Below are 14,710 nucleotides of genomic sequence, written 5' to 3'. Positions count from 1 at the left end.
TTACTTTTATGAGTCTTGGTCGTGGCCCTAAGCACTTTATTTTCCAGTATTACCACCGGATACATAAATGCCACAGACACATAGCTAGGTGAACCTTTTCAGATTGTGACTCAGCTTTGCTAAAGTCCCCAGTTAGAGGTGTCTAGAGTTCTTAAGCACACTCTTTTTGCTTTGGATCACGACTTTAACCACTCAGTCTCAAGCTTTTCACTTGGACCTACATGCCACAAACACATGCTTAGGGACAGCTGGATTTAGCTGCTTAGGCCTGGATTTTATTTCCTTGGGCCCTCCTACCCATTGATGCTTAAAGCCTTGGATCCTTTTTATCCTTGCCTTTTTAGGCCTGGATTTTATTTCCTTTTTACCATTGATGCTATTGGCTTTTTCTGCTTGCTTTTTCTTTTTCTTTCTTTTTTTTCACCATTTTTTTCGCAAGCTTTTGCTTTTTCACTGCTTTTTCTTGCTTCAAGAATCAATTTACATGATTTTTTAGATTGTCAATAACATTATCTTTGTTCATCATTCTTTCAAGAGCCAACAATTTTAACATTTATAAACAATAAGATCAAAATTATGCACTGTTCAAGCATTCATTCAGAAAACAAAAAGTATTGTCACCACATCAATATAATTAAACTAAATTCAAGGATAATTTCGAAATTCATGTACTTCTTGTTCTTTTGAATTAAAAATATTTTTCATTTAAGAGAAGTGAAGGATTTATGGAATTATTCATAGCCTTAAGACATAGTTACTCAATACTAATGATCATGAGGTAGAGACACAAAACATAAACACACATATAGCATAAAAACTGAAAAACAGAAAAAATAAGAACAAGGAATGAGTCCACCTTAGTAATGGTGGCGCTTTCTTCTTGAAGAACCAATGATGTCCTTGAGTTCTTCTATGTCTCTTCCTTGCCTTTGTTGCTCCTCCCTCATTGCTCTTTGATCTTCTCTAATTTTATGGAGAATGATGGAGTGCTCTTGATGTTCCACCCTTAGTTGATCCATATTGTAACTCAAATCTTCTAGAGAATTGTTGAGTTGTTCCCAATAGTTGTTGGGAGGAAAGTATATCCCTTGAGGCATCTCCGGGATTTCTTGGTGATGAGCTTCCTCATGCGTCTCTTGGGATCCATGAGTGAGCTCTCTTGTTTGCTCCATCCTCTTCTTAGTGATGGGCTTATCCTCCTCAATGGGGATGTCTTCTTCTATGATAACTCCAGCTGAGTAACATAGATGGAAAATAAGATGAAGAAAAGCTAGCCTTGCCATGGTGGAGGACTTTTCGGCTATTTTGTAGAATTCAAGGGAGATGACTTCATGAACTTCTACTTCCTCTCCATTCATGATGTTATGAATCATGATGGCCCGATCCACAGTGACTTCGGATCGGTTGCTAGTGGGGATGATGGAGCGTTGGATGAATTCCAACCATCCTCTAGCCACAGGCTTGAGGTCCAGTCTTCTTAATTGAACCGGCTTGCCTTTGGAGTCTCTTTTCTATTGAACTCCTTCAACACATATGTCCATAAGGACTTGGTCCAACCTTTAATCAAAGTTGACCCTTCTTGTGTAGGGGCGTGCATCTCCTTGCATCATGGGCAAGTTGAATGCCAACCTCACATTTTTCAGACTAAAATCTAAGTATTTCCCCCGAACCATTGTAAGATAGTTCTTTGGATTCGGGTTCATACTTTGATCATGGTTCCTAGTGATCCATGCATTGGCATAGAACTCTTGAACCATTAAGATTCTGACTTGTTGAATGGGGTTGGTCAGAACTTTCCAACTTCTTCTTTGGATCTCATGTCGGATCTCCGGATACTCATTTTTCTTGAGCTTGAAAGGGACCTTAGGGATCACCTTCTTCTTGGCCACAACATCATAGAAGTGATCTTGATGGGCTTTGGAGATAAATCTCTCCATCTTCCATGACTCGGAGGTGGAAGCTTTTGTCTTCCCTTTCCCTTTTCTAGAGGTTTCTCCGGTCTTAGGTGCCATAGGTGGTTATAGAAAAATAAAAAGCTATGCTTTTACCACACTAAACTTAGAATATTGCTCGCCCTCAAGCAAAAGAAGAAAGAAAAGAAGAAGAGGAAGAGAAAATATGGAGGAGAGGGAGAGAGGGTTGTGTTTCGGCCAAGGAAGAGAAGAGAGGGTTGTGATGTGTGAAAATGAAGAAGGATGGAGGGGTATTTATAGTGGAGGGAGAGGGGTTAAGGTTCGGCCATATTGGGTGGGTTGGGTGGGAAAGTGATTTTGAATTTTGAAGGTAGGTGGGGTTTATGGGGAAGAGTGTTTATGGGGAAGAGAGTTTATGGGGAAGAGAGGATGAATGTGAAGAAGAGGAGAGAAGGTGAGTTGAGGTAGGTGGGGATCCTATGGGGTCCACAGATCCTGAGGTGTCAAGGATTTACATCCTTGCACCAATTAGGCATGTAAAACGCCTTTGCATATGATTCTGGCGTTTAAACGCCGAAGTGATGCTTATTTTGGGCGTTCAACGCCCAATTGCAGCATGTTTCTGGCGTTGAACGCCAGTTCCATGCTTGTTTCTGGCGTTCAGCGCCAACTCTCCTCAGGGTATATTCCTGGCGTTCAAACGCCAGGATGCTACTTATTTCTAGCGTTCAATGCCAGATCCATGCTCTGTTCTGGCATTGAACGCCAGCCAGATGCTCCTTACTGGCGTTTGAACGCCAGTAAGTCCTTCCTCCAGGGTGTGATTTTTCTTCTGCTGTTTTTGATTTTGTTTTTAATTTTAGTATTTTTTTCGTGACTCTACGTGATCATGAACCTAATAAAACATTAAAGAACAATAAAAGAAAAATAAAATTAGATAAATAAAAATTGGGTTGCCTCCCAATAAGCGCTTCTTTAATGTCAATAGCTTGACAGTGGGCTCTCATGGAGCCACACAGGTGATCAGGTCAATGTTGTAGACTCCCAACACCAAACTTAGAGTTTGGATGTGGGGATTCAATACCAAACTTAGAGTTTGGCTGTGGCCTCCCAACACCAAACTTAGAGCTTGATTGTGGGGGCTTTGTTTGACTCTGTACTGAGAGAAGCTTTTCATGCTTCCTCTCCATGTTTACAGAAGAACACCCTTGAGTCTTAAACACAAGGTAGCCCCCATTCAATTGAAGGACTAATTCTCCTCTGTTAACATCTATCACAGCTCCTGCTGTGGCTAGGAAAGGTCTTCCAAGGATGATGCATGCATCCTCCTCCTTCCTAGTGTCTAAGATTATGAAATCAGTAGGGATGTAAAGGCCTTCAACCTTTACTAACACGTCCTCTACCAATCCATAAGCTTGTCTTACTGACTTGTCTGCCATTTGCAATGAAAATATGGCAGGCTGTACCTCAATGATTCCCAGCTTCTCCATTACAGAGAATGGCATAAGATTTATGCCTGACCCTAGGTCACACAGAGCCTTTTCAAAGGTCATGGTGCCTATGGTACAAGGTATTAAGAATTTACCAGGATCTTGTTTCTTTTGAGGTAAAGTTTGCTGAACCCATATATCTAGTTCACCAATGAGCAAGGGAGGTTCACTTTCCCAAGTCTCATTACCAAACAACTTAGCATTCAACTTCATGATAGCTCCTAGATATTGAGCAACTTGCTCTCCAGTTACATCTTCATCCTCTTCAGAGGAAGAATAGTCTTCAGAGTTTATAAATGGCAGAAGGAGGTTTAATGGAATCTTTATGGTCTCTATATGAGCCTCAGATTCCTTTGGGTCCTCAATAGGGAACTCCTTCTTGGTTGTGAGACGTCCCATGAGGTCTTCCTCATTGGGATTCACGTCCTCCCCTTTCTCCTTGCATTCGGCCATATTGACTATATTAATGGCCTTGCACTCTCTTTTTGGATTCTCTTCTGTATTGCTTGGGAGAGTACTAGGGGGAGTTTTAGTGACTTTCTTACTCAGCTGGCCCACTTGTGCCTCCAAATTTCTAATGGAGGACCTTGTTTCACTCATGAAGCTTAAAGTGGCCTTAGACAGATCAGAGACTATATTTGCTAAGTTAGAGGTGCTCTGCTCAGAATTCTCTGTCTGTTGCTGAGAAGATGATGGAAAAGGCTTGCTATTGCTAAACCTGTTTCTTCCACCATTATTAAAGCCTTGTTGAGGCTTTTGTTGATCCTTCCATGAGAAATTTGAATGATTTCTCCATGAAGAATTATAGGTGTTTCTATAAGGTTCATTCATGTAATTTACCTCTGTCATTGCAAGGTTATCTGGATCATAAGCTTCTTCTTCAGAAGATGCCTCTTTAGTACTGTTGGATGCATTTTGCCATCCATTCAGACTTTGAGAAATCATGTTGACTTGCTGAGTCAACACTTTGTTCTGAGCTAATATGGCATTCAGAGCATCAATTTCAAGAACTTTGTTCTGAGCCAATATGGCATTCAGAGTATCAATTTTAAGAACTCCCTTCCTCTGAGGTGTCCCACTATTCACGGAATTCCTCTCAGAAGTGTACATGAATTGGTTATTTGCAACCATTTCAATAAGTTCCTGAGCTTCTGCAGGCGTTTTCTTTAGGTGAATGGATCCACCTGCAAAGTGGTCCAATGACTTCTTAGAGAACTCAGACAGACCATAATAGAATATATCTATCATGGTCCATTCTGAAAATATGTCAGAAGAACACTTTTTGGTCATCTGCTTGTATCTTTCCCAAGCTTCATAGAGGGATTCACCATCTTTTTGCTTGAAGGTCTGAACATCCACTCTAAGCTTGCTCAACTTTTGAGGAGGAAAGAATTTAACCAAGAAGGCCGTGACCAGCTTATCCCAAGAGTCCAGGCTATCTTTAGGCTGTGAGTCCAACCATGTTCTAGCTCTGTCTCTTACAACAAAAGGGAAAAGCATGAGCCTGTAGACTTCAGGATCTACTCCATTCGTCTTAATGAGCCTGTAGACTTCAGGATCTACTCCATTAGTCTTAATAGTCTCACAGATCTGCAAGAACTCAGTTAAAAACTGGTAGGGATCTTCTGATTAAAGTCCATGAAACTTGCAATTTTGTTGCATTAGAGCAACTAGTTGAGGTTTCAGCTCAAAATTATTTGCTACAATGGCAGGAATTGAGATGCTTCTTCCATCAAACTTGGAAGTAGGTGTAGTATAATCACCAAGCATCCTCCTTACATTGTTGTTGTTGGGTTCGGCTGCCATATCCTTTTCTTGTTCGAAAATTTCAGTAAGGTTGTCTCTAGATTGTTATAATTTAGCTTCTCTTAGTTTCCTCTTCAGAGTCCTTTCAGGTTCAGGATCAGCTTCAACAAGAATGCCATTTTCCTTATTCCCGCTCATATAAGAAAGAAGAGAAGAGAACAGAAAAGGAAGAGGAATCCTCTATGTCACAGTATAGAGATTTATTTATGTTAGTAGAAGAAGAAAGGAACAGAAGAAGGAGAAGAGTTAAGAATCCAAACACAAGGGTGAAGAGAGGTTCAGATTCTTAAGATGAAGAGAAGTGTTAGTAAATAAATAAATAAATAGAAGAAGATGAGAGGGGGAGAATTCGAAAATAAATTTTTTTTTTTTGAAGAGGAGTTAATGATTTTCGAAAATTAAAGGGGAATTAAAATTAAAATTAAAATTTAAAACAATTAATTAATTAAAAATAGAATTTTTGAAAAAGAGGGAGGTATTTTCGAAAATTAGAGAGGGAAGAGTAGTTAGGTGGTTTTGAAAAAGATAAGAAACAAACAAAAAGTCAAATAGCTAGTTGAAAAAGATTTGAAAATTAATTTTGAAAATATAAGAAGATAAGAAGTTAGAAAAGATATTTTAAAATCAAATTTTTGAAAAAGATAAAATTTTGAAAAAGATATGATATAAAAGATAAGATAAAAAGATATGATTAAAATTAAAATTGATTACTTTACTAACAAGAAACTAAAAGATAAGATTCTAGAATTTAAAGATTGAACCTTTCTTAACAAGAAAGTAACAAACTTCAAATTTTTTAATCAATCATATTAATTGTTAGCATAATTTTCGAAAATAAAGATAAAACTAAGAAAAAGATTTTTGAAAAAATTTTAAAGGATTTTCGTAAATTAACAAGAAAAATGAAAAAGATTTAATTTTTGAAAAAGTTTTGAAAAGATAAGATTTTTAAAATTTGAAAATTTGACTTGACTTACAAGAAACAACTAATTTTAAAATTTTTTGACTAAGTCAACCCAAATTTTCGAAATTTTGAGAGAAAAAAGGAAAAGATATTTTTTTGATTTTTGAATTTTTAATTATGAGAGAGAAAAACATAAAAAATGACTCACAACATGAAAATTATGAATCAAAACACATGATGCATGCAAGAACACTATGAATGTCAAGATGAACACCAAGAATACTTTGAAGATCATGATGAACATCAAGAACATATTTTTTTTGAATAATTTTTTATGCAAAGAAAACATGCAAGACACCAAACTTAGGAATCTTTAATGCTTAGACACTATGAATGCAAAAATGCACATGAAAAACATCATACAACACAAAACAAGAAATTTTAAAGATCAAACAAGAAGACTTACCAAGAACAACTTGAAGATCATGAAGAACACTATGAATGCATGAATTTTTTAAAATTTTTTAGAAAAATAAAAATATGCAATTGACACCAAACTTAAAATATGACACAAGACTCAAACAAGAATCATAAAATATTTTTGGTTTTTATGATTTTTTTAAAAAAAATTTTGAATTTATAATTTTTTGTATTTTATTTTATTTTTTTTGAAAAACATATGGGAAAAAGAAAATAAAAAATTCAAAATTTTTAAGAAGAATTCCAGAAATCTTTCAATGTTTAGCCTAAAGCTCCAATCCAAGGGTTGGACATGGCTTAATAGCCAGCCAGCTTTAGGATGGATTTACATGCATTGTGGTGATTAGTTGAAGCCTCAGTCCAAAAGAATTTGGATATGGCTTTACAGCCAGCTAGGATTCAACATGCTTCATGAAACTCTAGAATCCATTTCTAAAAGTTTTGAAGCCATAGAATAATTTATTTTCAAAATTCTTTTGAAAATAGGGATAAATTTTTTTTTGAAAATTTTTTGAAAATAAAACAAAAAGAAAATTACCTAATCTGAGCAACAAGATGAACCGTCAGTTGTCCAAACTCGAACAATCCCCGGCAACAGTGCCAAAAACTTGGTGCACGAAATTGTGATCTCTAATAATGGCATTCAACTTGGTATGCGCGTTTATAACTCAACACTTTCTTCACAACCTCGCACAACTAACCAGCAAGTGCACTGGGTTGTCCAAGTAATAAACCTTACGTGAGTAAGGGTCGATCTCACGGAGTTTGTTGATATGAAACAAACTATGGTCATCTTGTAAATCTCAGTCAGGCGGATAATAAATGGTTATGGAGTTTTCGAATAATAATAATAAATAAACAGAAAATAAAGATAGAAATACTTATGTAGATCATCGATGAGAATTTCAGATAGGCGTATGAAGATGTTGTGCTCCTTCTGAATCTCTGCTTTCCTACTGCCTTCATCCAATCCTTCTTACTCCTTTCCATAGCAAGCTGTATGTAGGGCATCACTGTTGTCAATGGCTACATCCCATCCTCTTGGTGAAAAAGGTCCAAATGCTCTATCACGGCACGGCTAATCATCTGTCGGTTCTCGATCATGTCGGAATAGAATCCCTTAATTCTTTTGTGTTTGTCATCACGCCCAACAATCGCGAGTTTGAAACTTGTCACAGTCATTCAATCCCGGAATCCTACTCGGAATACCACGGATAAGGTTTAGACTTTCCGGATTCTCATGAATGCCGCCATCAATTCTAGCTTATACCACGAAGACTCTGATCTCACGGAATGGAAGGCTCGGTTGTCAGGCGAGGACAACCATGCGTCGTGCATCAGGAATCCAAGAGATACACACTCTAGCTTTCGCTTGTAGAACGGAAGTGGTTGTCAGGCACGCGTTCATAGGGACGGATGATGATGAGGGTCATGGATCATCACATCCATCAGGTTGAAGTACGAGTGGTATCTTAGAATAGAAATAAGATTGAATTTGAATAAAAGATAGTAGTAATTGCATTAAAACTCGAAGTACAGTAGAGCTCCACACCCTTAATCTATGGTGTGTAGGAACTCCACCGTTGAAAATACATAAGTGATGAAGGTTCAGGCATGGCCGAATGGCCAGCCCCCCAAAACGTGATCAATAGTCTCCTAAGATTAATAATGGAATAAAACCGAGATCAAAGATGTAACGTGGTCAAAAGACACTGAATACAATAGTAAAATGTCCTATTTATACTAGACTAGCTACTAGGGTTTACAGAAGTAAGTAATTGATGCAGAAATCCACTTCCGGGCCCACTTGGTGTGTGCTTGGGCTGAGCTTGAGCTTTACACGTGCAGAGGCTTCTTTTGGAGTTGAACGCCAAGTTGTAACGTATTTTTGGCGTTCAACTCTGGTTCGTGACGTGTTTCTGGCGTTTGACTCCAGAATGTAGCATGGAACTGGCGTTGAGCGCCAGTTTACGTCGTCTAATCACAAATAAAGTATGGACTATTATATATTGCTGGAAAGCTCTGGATGTCTACTTTCCAACGTCGTTAAGAGCGCGCCATTTGGAGTTCTGTAACTCCAGAAAATCTATTTCGAGTGCAGAGAAGTCAGAATCCAACAGCATCAGCAGTCCTTTGTCAGCCTTTTATCAGAGTTTTGCTCAGGTCCCTCAATTTCAGCCAGAAAATACCTGAAATCACAGAAAAACACACAAACTCATAGTAAAGTTCAGAAATGTAAATTTAGCATAAAAACTAATGAAAACATCCCTAAAAGTAACTATATCTTATTAAAAACTACCAAAAAACAATGCCAAAAAGCGTATAAATTATCCGCTCATCAATAATCTCGCGTTAGTTTATCCTTTATTCGTTACATTTTCGATTAGAGTGTTGCGCCTTCGAGTTACGATTTTGCCTTATCCTTTTTTTTTCAAAGGCTCCTAGTTATAATCATTGTTCACACTACTATACGTACTAAATCTTTATTTTAGAGGTCGTAATTCCTTGCTATCTCTGAATTATGGCTTAAGCATAAGACTCTATATGATAGGGTGCTACAAATATCAACCGAATTAGGACCAATAAGCTTTTAATACAACTAGAACAAAGCTGGTCATTAAAATCGGTCGCTATTTTTCATTTAGCGACGAATTAGCAACTTAAACAGAAAGTAATGTCTTTAGGACTGTTGGTTACAAAATTGGTTACTATTTTCTAATTTAGCGACCGATTTTGCAATTGATAGTGAAATAGGGTGAACAACTGTTTGGTTGCTAATTCAGTTGCTAAATTACTAGTCACTAAACCGGTTGTCAATTGTCAAGTTAGCGACTAACAAAATTAGTCACTAATAGCCACCAAATTAGCGACTAATTAGTTTTATACAACTGGAATATAAATGATCGCTAAAATCGGTCGCTATTTTTTAATTTAGGGACCGAATTAGCAACCAAAATAAAAGAAAGAATGTCCTTGAGACTCTTGATCACAAAATTAATCACTAATTTTTAATTTAGCAACCAATGGATAGGCAAATAAAATAAAACGTGATTAGTTGCTAATTTAATCGTTACCGTTGTAGTCACTAAAACTAAATCAGTTGCTAATTTTTAAATTAACAACCGATTTTATAAACTAATCAATCACAAAAACAGCCACTAATTAAAAAAAAAATATTATCTAAATTACCCTCACTAACCCTAACTCACCCACACCATTCTCATCTTCTCCGATCAGATACGATTGACGTCTCCGAGCGTCATTGTTGTCTTCTTCATCGCCATCTTCTGCGTCTCGCCGCTGTCTCCTGAGGTCCCGTCGTCGTCTTCTTCTGCAGTCTCGGTGCTGTCTCCTGAGGTCTCGTCACCATCTTCTTCTGCAGTCTCGGTGTCGTCGCTTTCAATGTTTAGATCTCAGTGCCGTCTTCGTCGTCTTCAAGTAGGTAACCTCCTAATTGCCGATTTCGATCCATTTTGTTAGGGAGGTGCAGGCTATCGTGTTAGATATCGTCTTATGTCTACTCAGAGTAAGCGCTGGGAAAGGCTTTAGGCGGCTTAACAGTTGGTTTCTTTCCCCTCTGATTAGGGTTTTAGCGATGTGCTTTGTTGAATTTGCCAGATCTCCAGATTTTGTGACGGATTTTGTTCTTGTTATGATAAGGAACGGGGCTGTTGGAGTGGTTCTTGTTGCCGCTCACATTCTCGTATACCTCTTTCCTTCTTCTCTTACCTACCTCGCTCTCGTTCCTGCCAGGTTCCCTCCATTTTTCTCTTTACCAATGCTCCTCCAATTTATCGTATTATTTTAGGGAATAGTTGGTTGATTTAAGACATCATTATCAAGGTAATCAAACTCATGATCTTAGGTAAAGTTCAATTGTAATCGTATACTTGATTTAGGGACTTCAAGTTGTAAAACTCGTTTGATCATGATGATGACCATGACGATGCAGGTGACTTGAGCTCCCTTAGTTTTAGATTGAAAGGAAACCTAATCTTAGATTAGTAAGGTTTGACAGCTTAAGCATTTTTTAGTCCTGTGCTTGTGCCTGTTCTTGCTCAAGTCTGAAGCCATTGTTTTGTAGTTTTCAGTAAATTAGTTTTCATAACTGAACTTGCTTCTAGTTTTCATACAAGGGCTATACAAAGCCTGCATCCGGTTTATTTATAATTATTCTTATTCTTTTTATATACAGTCACAGGAGTTTTACATCTTTCTAGCATACAAGTTGTGATTATATTATTATTAATTAGATGATATATATATATATAAGTCCATTGTGCTTAAGGCTTTAATTTTGACTTCTATTGTGGTTTTCTCGCTCACTGGCTATACCTTCTGGGATTCCAAGAAGGGCAAAGATTTCTCGTTGGCATGATGCAGGTTAGAATAGAATTCATCCCCTTTCTCATTGAGTTATAGTAACTAATCCTTCTATTCCACATTAATGATCATTTTGAGAATTGATATTTTTAAAATTTAAGTAGGTATTTTATTTTGTCCTATTTTTTCAGATTTGATGTAGATTGTGTTGCTTCTATTTTATTTTCAAGCTTTGTAATTGTGTGAGGGTGTCCAACAAGTTAAGGTACTTTATTTTTATTTACTTAATTGTTTATCAATTGATGTTTTATTGTTGTTCTTAAATGTGATTATATTATTCTTAAAATATAAAAAACGAGCAAGATGGCTATTGATGTGCCAAGAGAGCAAATTTGCTGACTGGCAACGGGTCAGGATGCAAGAGACTTCCAAAGAGATACCTGCTGGATCGTTGCCTAGGTTGTTGGATGTTATTCTTCGTCACGAGATTGTGGAACAGGCCAGGGCTGGTGACACGTGAGCCTTATATTTTCCAACACTTGCTTTGACTAGCCAAATTGTGGTAAAAACCCAAAGTTGGAATTCGATATAATCATATTCTGTTCTCTTTTAGGGTAATTCTCACAGGAACTATAATTGTTATTCCTGACCTTTTGGCATTGGCATCCCCTGGAGAGAGATCAAAATTCCGCTGAGAAGGTTCTCAATGCAAGGGTCCTGCAGTTGGAAATGAAGGTGTTAGGGGCCTTAGAGCCCTTGGAGTCAGAGACCTCTCTTATCGCCTAGCATTTATTGCCAACTCCGTTGAGGTTAGTTTGGTGTGGCTTGTTAATTGCAACTCTTAGGTTTTCATTTATTGTGATTGTTGATGCTTCATCTAAATGGTTTATTTCAGATTTGCGATGGTAGAAGAGATGCATACATCCGAAATAGAAAGAAGGATTCTAATGATAATGATATGCAGTTTACTGTTACTTCAGCATTCTCTTTATCTATGTGCATTATCGTTGCTGTTATATATTACCATCTGGTTTAGATTTGATTGTGTATATATTGTAACGGTTTTGGTACAATAAGCAAACCATTAGTATCTCCATGTTATACTTTGTATCACACCCATTTGTGTTTAATTTGAAAGTTTCTTTCAACTCTGACTGGGGAGGCAAAATATGGAATAGGCCACTCAAAATTGAAGACAAGCATTTGTATGCAAAATGCATGGAGAAACACACACAAATTTAGGGTTTGTTTTAATTTTTAAAATACCTTTTTTTTTATGATGAAAAAAGAAACTAAGGGAACTATCAATAGGCATCGCAGTAGTGACCTTATTTAAATTTTTTATGTACTGTATTGAATGTATTTCTGATAACTTCCATTAACCAAAATAAAATAAAATAAATCTGAGGTAGGCTTTTAATCTTAGTATAATTGAAAAAGAATTGTTCATAGTTACTAGTTAGTGTGATTGTTAGTTGAATTTTTGTGTTTTACTCTCATATAGTTTGTGTATGTTCTTCTCTTCGTGTTACTGACAACATAAATTTCATCACATGATTCTATCTCTGACTGACTCACACTTGCACGCATTAGAGTAAGAGACGCGGTGAATAATGTGATGAAAGAGGCACAAGGGAAGATGATTCTTGATTTAGAATGGGTTGCAGCAAGGTCCATTGAGGTTCAATTCAGTGGCATTCAGCTCACCACAACCAACCCTCCTTCCACCGCTGGCCCAACTTCCCCACCATGGAGTGGAGGCATGCTTTTGTTCCCGAAACGTAATCCCTCTTTCTTTTTGTTTTCTTTATTACACTGAATTATCTTAAGACCCAAAAAGAAAAGATAGAGATAAGAGTCACAGACAAAAAAAAATTATGTTTTTGTCTCTGTTTTCATTTCACTATCTTTAGTCTTATGCTACTTTTAACATTAGAGACATTAACAAGATAGTAGTTAACTCTTTTAGTACCTTTACTTGCCATTATATTCCTGGAAATTGTAATATAGACACATTTGTTAGAATGAGATAGATATTTTGAATAAACAAATAGATACAAATTTTTAGCTTTTAGTAATATTTTTCCAATTCTAAGTTAACAAATGCAGCCTTATTATTTTGGCTGCAATGCAATCCATGCACACGCTTTTTGTTTTTTTGATACTCTTTTCGTTTTTTGTTATCTGTTATTGTTGTTATCATACTAAATTCTGTTTAGAGATACGGATAAAAAAGAATAGAATTTTTTGTTGAAATCTGCTTCCATGTGAAACTTTTGAGTTTTGAAACTGATTTGAGACTTGAATTGAATTGGTTCAAGTGAGTTTCATTCATTTTTCATTTTCTTTCTCGTGACAGTATTTTGGCAACCTTGGTGAAGAATAAAGTTGTGTTTGATCCAAGATTCAAGATTAAGATTGCTTAAAGATTCTGTTGTAGTTTGTATTATATTGGTTGCAGCTCCAAGAGCAGTGAAAAAATCAAAGAGACAAAACTAATACAGAAATTATTGAACCATACTGATTGTTCATGAATAGAGCAAAGTTATGTTATTCATGAATTATTTTTACCTTTAGTCTAGATTGTGAATCATAAATTTGATGTATTTAGAAATTTTTAATATTTTAAATTCTATATTTCTGTAAATATTTTTGGTATTTATTTGAAAAATTGATCTACGTTTGATTCTTTTTATATTTTGTGGAAATATAATTATTTATAAAATTAAGTTTTAATAGCGGTAAATATGAAATTAGTAAAATTCTATAATTACAAGATTAAGAACAATGACCGCTTTAGTGATCAATAATTTAGTTTTTTTAGTTCAGGAAAAAGTGACCAATTTAGCGACCGATTTTAAATTTTCAAATTAGGCATCGGCGATTGATTTAGCGATCGAAAAGTTGGTTGTTATTTAGCGACCAATTTACTCAGCAATCCATTTAGTGACAGCAAATTTGGTCACCATTTAACAATTGATTATGTTAGTGACCGATACTCTTTGATGAGGGGTTTGGTGGCGTTGTCAAAAAATTGGTCGCTAACGCTTAGCGACCGAAGTTGGTCGTTATTTTCTAATTAGCGACCAAGATTTTAGCGACTATTAGAATCGGTCACTATTCTGATAATTTTTTGTAGTGACATTTTAAATAAAGATAATACTTTTACAATATATAATCTAACCCTATATTTTATCATTAAAGAATAAAAAAAATTATATTTCATATAAAAATAATTATAAAATTTTATTGGAGTACTCAACAAATCTAAAAACCCTTACGAGTTGACCAATTACTGGTTTCTTGGTAGAGAATATGATAATGCTTGAATTAAAGACACTCATGAAACATCCTAAAACCACTTTTAAGTAGAGAATTCGAAGATAACAAAGAGTATTATAAATGTTACGGTGCTTCTCTTTATTCTCCACCAATGTCTTTTCATTGGTATTTGGTGTGTTGTCCTTGTCGCTCGTCAAGGATAGATATATATAATTGGAAGCACTTGTCATCCACAATAGTTATTTTATTACAACCTAATCTTTCCTTTTGAACATAACCAATGGATTATTAATATGATAATATCCCACCATTCATTCCCCTAGCTAGGTTGCCTTTAATCTCTATGATTTTTCTTCTTTGCAGTCTTTTTAGATTTTAGCTTTAGTATCATCGCAACGAAATAATTCTTTAATAATGAAAAGGATAATATATCAACTTGTTTTTTAAAGTATTTGAAGACATATGTTTTTTTTTATTAACTGTTTCAAGAAGTAGTGTATATATATATATAT

At 35.9% G+C, this 14,710-nt stretch overlaps 2 long non-coding RNA genes across 6 annotated transcripts; both read left to right on the top strand.

Annotated features, from left to right (window-relative positions):
- The first annotated feature begins 9,777 nt into the window (after positions 1 to 9,777).
- LOC107459070 (uncharacterized) lies at positions 9,778 to 10,347 on the top strand. The gene is made up of 2 exons (XR_002365982.2): positions 9,778 to 10,035; positions 10,179 to 10,347. It is a non-coding gene; the product is annotated as an uncharacterized LOC107459070 (long non-coding RNA).
- Positions 10,348 to 10,869: 522 nt separating this feature from the next.
- Positions 10,870 to 13,493, top strand: LOC107459069 (uncharacterized). 5 transcript variants are annotated; one of them, XR_008001169.1, is made up of 5 exons: positions 10,870 to 10,976; positions 11,108 to 11,181; positions 11,280 to 11,725; positions 11,812 to 12,697; positions 13,276 to 13,493. It is a non-coding gene; the product is annotated as an uncharacterized LOC107459069 (long non-coding RNA). The 5 variants fall into 5 exon arrangements; XR_008001170.1 differs by lacking the exon at positions 13,276 to 13,493 and having other exon boundaries at positions 11,280 to 11,432; positions 11,530 to 11,725; positions 11,812 to 13,055; XR_008001172.1 differs by lacking the exon at positions 13,276 to 13,493 and having other exon boundaries at positions 11,812 to 11,886; positions 12,510 to 13,055.
- The last annotated feature ends 1,217 nt before the right edge of the window (positions 13,494 to 14,710 follow it).

This window comes from Arachis duranensis, chromosome 7 (genome assembly GCF_000817695.3).
Source record: "Arachis duranensis cultivar V14167 chromosome 7, aradu.V14167.gnm2.J7QH, whole genome shotgun sequence".
NCBI classification, from domain to species: domain Eukaryota; kingdom Viridiplantae; phylum Streptophyta; class Magnoliopsida; order Fabales; family Fabaceae; genus Arachis; species Arachis duranensis.
The sequence above is the reverse complement of the archived record's forward strand: the minus strand, read 5'-3'. Positions and strand labels throughout refer to the sequence as shown.